Below are 7,957 nucleotides of genomic sequence, written 5' to 3' on the forward strand. Positions count from 1 at the left end.
AAAAAAAGGGCAGAGGGGGGGAAAGGGGATTGAATTTTTCAACAGAATTTTTTTGTGATGTGGAAAATATCCTGGAAATGTTCATTTACAAAAATATGCTGTCCAATATGGTATTCACTAGCCATATATGGCTACTGAAATGAAATGTGTCTTATGTGGTTGAGAAAAGGAATTTTTTATTTTACTCAATTTTAATTAAAATGTAGGTAATCAGATGGGGCTGAAGTTACCATATTGGCCAGTGCAAGTCCAGAACTCAAATTTTTTTTTTTTTTGAGATGGAGTCTCACTGTGCAGTGGTGGGATCTTGAGTAGCTGAGATTACAGGCACACAGCACCATGCGTGGTTTTGTATTTTTAATAGAGACAGAGTTTCGTCATGTTGGTCAGTCTGGTCTTGAACTCCTGACCTTGTGATCTGCCTGCCTCAGCCTCCCAAAGTGCTGGGATTACAGGCGTAAGCCACTGCACCCGGCCCAGCACTCACATCTTAAATTTGATTTAATCATTCAATATGTCAACTTTGTAGCTCACGGAGCTGACGCAAAGTATTGCTACAATCAGACCATCAATCAGACAATTAAAAGATTCCAGGTTTGCAACAGAGATTTAGAATAAACTGTGAGCAAGTCTCTTTTAGTGATAAATTATTAATTAATACATTAATTTGATTATCAGCTTAGTTCTATAAATAAGTCCTAATATGTATGTTATTTTGACCAAGTCATAAACACTAATTCTTAGTTTTCTTAATCGTAGATATATAAAGGTGGATAAAAATTTGAAAAAGTTAATTCATGTACCAGTCTTACAGTGAGAGGTGAACATTATGTCCTCAGTACATATTGGTTCCCTTTAATAAAGCAAACATTAAAGAAAAATAAACATAGCGCCTCTTCTGGACATAGAAGTATTTAATAATACAATTTGATTATTCTTTGGGTTTGAGCAAAATAAAGACCCGAGGCTTCCCTTGAACCAGGATTAATTCAAGATATACACTGCTGTGTTCTTGCTGTGCTTTTATGTCTGTGCTCCAGGCAGAGCTTTTAGTAGTTTATGCATCCCTAAGCTCTGATTCTTCTTTCAAAGAAAGGAAGAAGTGGAAAATTCTTTGAATTTTCTGAGTTGAGCTCAGAATCAGAGGAGAAGCTGGATTGCAGCTACCTTTCTGGAAACGGCCTTTCATGCCGCTCTGACTTATACTTAAATCTTCCATAACTCTGAGTCTAAATGCCCTTTTAGTTTCTAAACTACATGAGAACCCAGCCCTCCCAAGGAATTTTCTAGAATCTTCTCCCCAGGACAAAATTATCTGACCGTTTCATTTGTCTTCTTTATGACTTAGGTTAACATTAATTTTACAGTTTTACTGCTCAAAGTGTTGGCCTTGGACTAGCAGCAAGCATGGTTTTACCTTGGAGCTTGCTAGAAATGCAGACTCTCAGGCCCCACCCCAGAACTGCTCAATCAGAACTGGCATCTTATGACCCATAGGTGTTTCATGGGTACAGAAAATTTAAGAAATACTGTTCTATAGCATGCTGCCTCTGTTTGCTCTGAAATAATAGAAAAGTGTATTTTTAATTGAACTTGTCGTTCTATCACTTCCTTAAATGAGCTGACTTCATGATCCTCAATCTACACTCCATTTTTCCATTCTAAATCATTCTTTCCATTTCATTTTCTTCTTAATATTTTAAAAAAGAGACAAGCACAAGAACTAGCCAGACTTTCATTCTTCCCTTGTCTTAACACAAAGCGTAAATGTGCACAGTCATTGCCTCATCTGTCCTGCATAGGTGCAACTCAGAGAAAAAGACAATTCGTTTCCATAAATAGGTATTTGGCATCACTTGGAATAGTATCAACCTGCCCTAGGAATCTTTTCTCCCCTTCTAGTTTTAGATGTTCTTTTACGAAAACTTAATTCTTCTTTTTCTCTAAAAAAACTTTTAGTTTTCAGCTGGGCATGATGTCTCACACCTGTAATCCCAGCATTTTGGGAGGTCAAGGCAGGTGGATCACAAGGTCAGGAGTTCAAGACCAACCTGGCCAAGATGGTGAAACCCCATCTCTACTAAAAATTCAAAAATTAGCTGGGCATGGTGGCAGGTCCCTGGAATCCCAGCTACTTGGGAGACTGAGGCAGAGAACCTGGGAGGCGAAGGTTGCAGTGGGCCAAGATCACACCACTGCATTCCAGCCTAGGTGACAGAGCAAGACTGTCTCAAAAAAAGAAAAAAAACTTTACATTTTCTATGAAACATTTATTCCTTAATCACTGAATCAATATAGTTTGCTTTTTGTTCACTCCTTTATTCGGCATATAGGCGCAGGATAAATATTTAAAATATGGGTTTCACTAGCAATTCTTTTTTTTTTTTTTCTTTTTGATATAGGGTCTTGCTCTGTCACCCAGGCTGGAGTTCAATGGCATGATCACAGATCACTGCAGCCTTGATCTCCCAGTCTCAAGAGATCCTACCACCTCAGCCTCCCAAATAGCTGGAACTACAGGCATGTGCCACCATGCCCAGGTGATTTTTTTATTTTTATTTGTTTATTTTTATTTTTTAGTAGAGACAAGTTCTTGCTATGTTGCCCAGGCTGATCTCCAACTCTTGAGTTCAAGCAGTCCTCCTGCCTCGGCCTTCCAAAATGCTGGGATTACAGGCATGAGCCACGCACCTGGTGGCAATTCTTATTTGTTGTTTTTGCTTACTTTTTGTGATGTAAGAGGAAAGGAAAGAAAGAATTATCATCTTACTCTTGTTTATCCTAATATATTTGGGATATATCATAAGATAGAATGGTTGTTTCATAAAATGACGTTGAGAAGTTATCAGTTATGTTCAAATTTTCTATTGTGATTTTATGGGACTTATTTCTACAGGTAAAGTCTTTAACTGTAATTGAATAAATAACAAGAGGAACAAATCCTGTTAAATCTGTCACAGGGTATATCTCCTATTTTTACCTTAAATATCCTGAAGCAAAAAGCATAGAAGAGATATGATAGATTATCAACCCTCTTATATTTGTTCAATAAAATAAAATAAAGGTATACAAAGAAGACATTTATATTTATTATATCAGTATTCTGTTGGTTAGTAATCTTCACTGAAACAAATCTTGTATTATGTAACCTAAACATCTTATATTACAGTTTAAGTCTATTTCGTGTAATGCTGTCTTTGTAGATCAACGTGAATTACTGAACAACGAAAATCTTTTAGCAAATCTTGATTGAAAAATGAAAGGCCTTTTTTTTCTGATATTTCTTATCTTATAAGACTTACATATTTCTAAAGTAATTTTCCCACTTTGTGCACAATTCTTGCATAATATTTCTTTTTGGGTTTTTTGTTTGTTTGTTTGTTTGTTTTGTTGTTGTTGTTGAGACAGGGTTTTGTTCTTTTTGCCCAGGCTGGAGTGCAGTGGTGCAATCTTGGATCACTGCAACCTCCATCACCCAGGTTCAAGTGATTCTCCTGCCTCAACCTCCCGAATAGCTGGGATTACAGGTGTGTGCCACTCTGCCCGGCTAATTTTGTATTTTTTGTAAAGCCGGGGTTTCACCATGTTGGTCAGGATGGTCTTGAACTTCTGACTTCAGGTGATCTGCCTGCCCCAGCCTCCCAAAGTGGTGGGATAACAGGTATGCGTCACTGCACCTGACCCATAATATGATTTCTGTCTTGATTTATAATTACTCTTTCAGCATTAATTTTGTATCTTTTTTGTATTTCCAGAGTTTCTCTAATATATCTGAAATAAGTATCCTAAAATGCAGCCTGTGGCAAGATACATATTTAAATATATTAATAATTATAGTGATTTTTATATGTTGTTTCTTTAATTGGCCCTTGTGAGAACGTGTTTTGGTTTATCCTGAATAGTCTTTTAAGCTTAATCTGATATTGAGGTTTTATTTTATTTCATCTTGAACTATATATTGAATGCTCAATAGAGAGTGAGGGAAATAAGAATGCAGGGTGAGGAAACAAAGTTATTATATTTTTCTTTCTTATTGTAATAACCATCAAGAAAATATTCTAGGCTGGGTGCAGTGTTTCACACCTGTAATCTCAGCACTTTGGGAGACCAAGATGGGCAGATCACTTTAGGCCAGGAGTTCAAGACCAGTATGGCCAACATGGTGAAACCCCGTCTCTACTAAAAGTACAAAAATTAGCCAGGTGTGGTGGCACATGCTTGTAATCCCAGCTACTTTGGAGACTGAGGAGGAGAATTGCTTGAATCCAGATTGCATTCCAGTCTGCACTCTGTCTCAAAAAATTTTGAAAAAAAAAAAAAGGAAAAGAAAATATTCTAGGCAAGGGCTGGTGGCATGTGCCTGTAATCCCAGCACTTTAGGAGACCAAGGCAGGAGGATCACTTGAGTCCAGGAGTTCAAGACCAGCCTGGGAAACATAGCAAGACCCCGTCTCTAATTTAAAATGATCATAATAAAAAGAATACATTCTAAGCTCTGTTTATTTTATGTATAAGCTTCTAAGAAGCTTAAAGTGTGTTATGTTGTAATAAAACTTATTTGGTGAAGAAGCAGAAGAAGTGGAGAAGGAGGAGGAGGAAGAGGAGGAGGAGGAGGAGAAGAAGAAGGAGGAGGACAAGAAGGAGGAGGAGAAGGGCACTGGCTAAAACTCTGTGTCTTCCAGCCTTGCTTGCCAACCTGCATTTTTGCTTCCCAGTCTCTCAGGTGTGACCTCAAAATTGTCCTTTAGATCTCCAAATGGATATCGTTCTTTTCACTCAAACTTGAGTTCCCTTCTCAGCCTTGATCTGCATTTGCTTCTCAAATTGCATCTGGCTCCTTTGAGTCCAGGTAATACCACAGTTCAATTGAATATAACCCCGGTGACCCTAACCCAGAAGCTCCACTGGGTTTGCTCCAACTCCAACAAAAGAAATAAACATGCCATTCCAGGCTTACACATCTTCTGTAGAATGTGTCATGTACCTAACTTATGCCTTACCCTCCCTTTGAGGTCCTACTCAAGTCCTAGCACCTCCTTAAAGCCTTTCCAATCATTCCAGTCATTGGTAAGGTTCCTTCCTCTCACCTCCTACAGCTCCAATTGTCTATGGTGCTTATTCCATTTAATTATGTACATTCCACAAACATTAATTGAGTACCTACTATCTGCCAGACATTGAGCAGATACAGGGACACTGCTGTGAACAAATGAGATGCAGCTGCCACCCCTAATGTAATGGAACTTGTAGGCTAATGGAAGACACAGCATGAAACAAACATTTACACAAGTATACACTATGTGTGTGTATGTATATGTATAGAAAAAATATATATACAAATATATAATTATAAACTTTTGTGTGTGTGTATGTGTATGTGTATATATATTTACAAATCAAGGTAAGTGCTGTGAAGAGAAAGTATGAAGCATTCAGAACAGACTTCTCTCATTTATTTTTTTCTGTGAATATTCCAGTTTAATCATCAGCTCCTTGAAAACAGAGATCATCTTTTATGTCACTTGGTTAAGCTCAGAAACTCACCTATAGTAGGTGTGCAGTGGGTGTTTGTTAAGGATGATAGCGACAATGAACACTATTGATCGGGAATGACTCCTCTCTCTCTGTATCCCTGCAAAAAAGAAAGCAGCCTTTAAAGTGGATTCTTATTGCATTGGTTTAAAACACGAGAAACACTTGTTTGTGTTTTATCTCTGGCAGGGATCTGAAAATTGTTTGGAAATTCCTACCTACTTGTCCCAAATGTACATATATTTCCATCCTACTCCAAATTACTGGTTTTTAGGATTGTGCCCAGTGGTGTGCTGGTGAATGTTCAGCAACTAATCCTCTTAAACAAATAAACACACAGATTTGTGGCATTTGCTGATTTCTTTTGGTCTAAATACTCCCATGGCCAATTTAAAGCCATCAACATACTGCTGCTAAACACGGAGATGGGAAGAAATGCACAATAACACATTTTTTAAATACCATACAGATACAGTAGACATAAATATCCCCAAGAGGATAGCAGTAAAATGTAGTAAAGCATTTGAGTGTTATTTGTGATGGTCTTTGAGTATTTATCATCTTTTTGTACACATTTAATTATAAGTTCATATAATTCAATTTTTTTGGGGGGGGGATAGAGTCTTGCTCTGTCTCCCAGGCTGGAGTGCAGTAGCATGATCTCAGCCCACTGCAACCTCCAGCTCCCAGGTTCAAGCAATTCTCCTGCCTCAATCTCCCAAGTAGCTGTGATTACAGGCATGTGCTACCACACCCGGCTAATTTTTGTATTCTTAGTAGAGATGGGGTTTCGCCATGTTGGCCAGGCTGGTTTCAAACTCCTGTCCTCAGGTGATCCACCCACCTCAGCCTCCCAAAGTGCTGGGATTACAGGCATCTGGCACCACACCCCACTAACTTTTGTGTTCTTAGTAGAGATGGGGTTTCGCCATGTTGGCCAGGCTGCTCTTGAACTCCTGACCTCAAGTGATCCGCCCGCCTCAGCCTCCCAAAGTGCTGGGATTACAGGTGTGAGCCACCGCGCCCAGCCTATAATTCAATTTTTAATAATGTCTGTGTGAATCAGCTGGCTCGCAAAATTCCTAAAAATATAACAATTGGTTCCCGTGACATGGCTTTCTACTGACTGTGCAGCTTCATAGACCCCTGTATGTTCCAGATGGGATCTGACTGTGCTCCACTGGGTCTTTTAGTTAGACAAAGGGGAGAAAGCAAAGTTGACTCTTGCTAACTGACCACCAGCTCCAACCCCCTCCCCAGCTTTGCACAACAGCTGAGAATTACACCAAAAGCGTCAGTGTAGCAAATATTACAAGTCAGCTGACCCAAGACCCATTCCTAACCATTTTCTCCCTTAGCTACCTCTACTTATAAAGGGTGGAAAAGCTAAGTGCTCTTCTTCTCAACTTCCTGTGGAGCTGAGTGGTCAATGAGACATAAGAAGTACTGGTGGAATTAGCTGGGTGTGGTGGTGTGCTCCTGTAATCCCAGCTACTAGGGAGGCTAAGGCAGGAGAATTGCTTGAACCCAGGAGGCAGAGATTGCAGTGAGCCAAGATGGCGCCACTGTATTCCAGCCTGGCACCTGGCAACAGAGCAAGACTCTGTCTCAAAAAAAAAAAAAGTGCTGGTGGATGGACAGTGGTCTGGAAATGCTTTTTGCTTTCCTGATAAAAAGACTAGGTGGGTCACTTACCCTTCCTCCCTGCTTAAGATATTAGTATGATATATGGAGCTGTGGCAGCAATTTTGAAACCATGAGTCAACATGCCTGAAGAAAAGGCCAGGAGAATTGAACAGCTATTGGCCATAGCTTTAGTGGGCGCCCAGACTAAAACCAAACCAACAGACTCCACCTCCGGACTTAATGTTATGTGAGGGAAAAAGGTCTTCTTTCTTTATGCTTTTATGCTGAGTTTTCTGTTATTTACAGCCAAAGCCATTCCTATCTCATACACAAAGGAATTTTATCTGTTCTGGCTTCTGTTACCCTAAGAGTTGGAGAAGGAATAAGAGGAAAGCCAAGCATGGTGCTGGGTGGTTTCCATGCTTTCTTTATCCTTTTTAAGTTTCACAACAACTTTATGAGAGATGACATTCACAAAATGTGTCATTTATTATGGCTAGTCATAATTTCTGTTTTTAAGGACTATCCCACAGCACTGCAGTTATGTTAACTTTGAAAAATCATTTGAAGTATAAATGTGCAAAGGTTTGAACACTTATCCTTCTTCGGCAAATTAAAAAGACATCACACAGACATTTCCTTCGGGTACAATAGACAAAAACAGCGTACTGACAGACATAGCATCCATACCTACCTTCTGCCAAGCAGCTAAGGTTCAATTAAGAACACACTGGGAACACCTTTCCTTTTGTCAAAGTTTGCCGGGGTTTCAAGGAGATTAAGAAAAAGGATGTCCTCC

This window comes from Sapajus apella, unplaced genomic scaffold (genome assembly GCF_009761245.1).
Source record: "Sapajus apella isolate SASKATOON/1434 unplaced genomic scaffold, GSC_monkey_1.0 scaffold36, whole genome shotgun sequence".
Classification (NCBI taxonomy): Eukaryota; Metazoa; Chordata; class Mammalia; order Primates; family Cebidae; genus Sapajus; species Sapajus apella.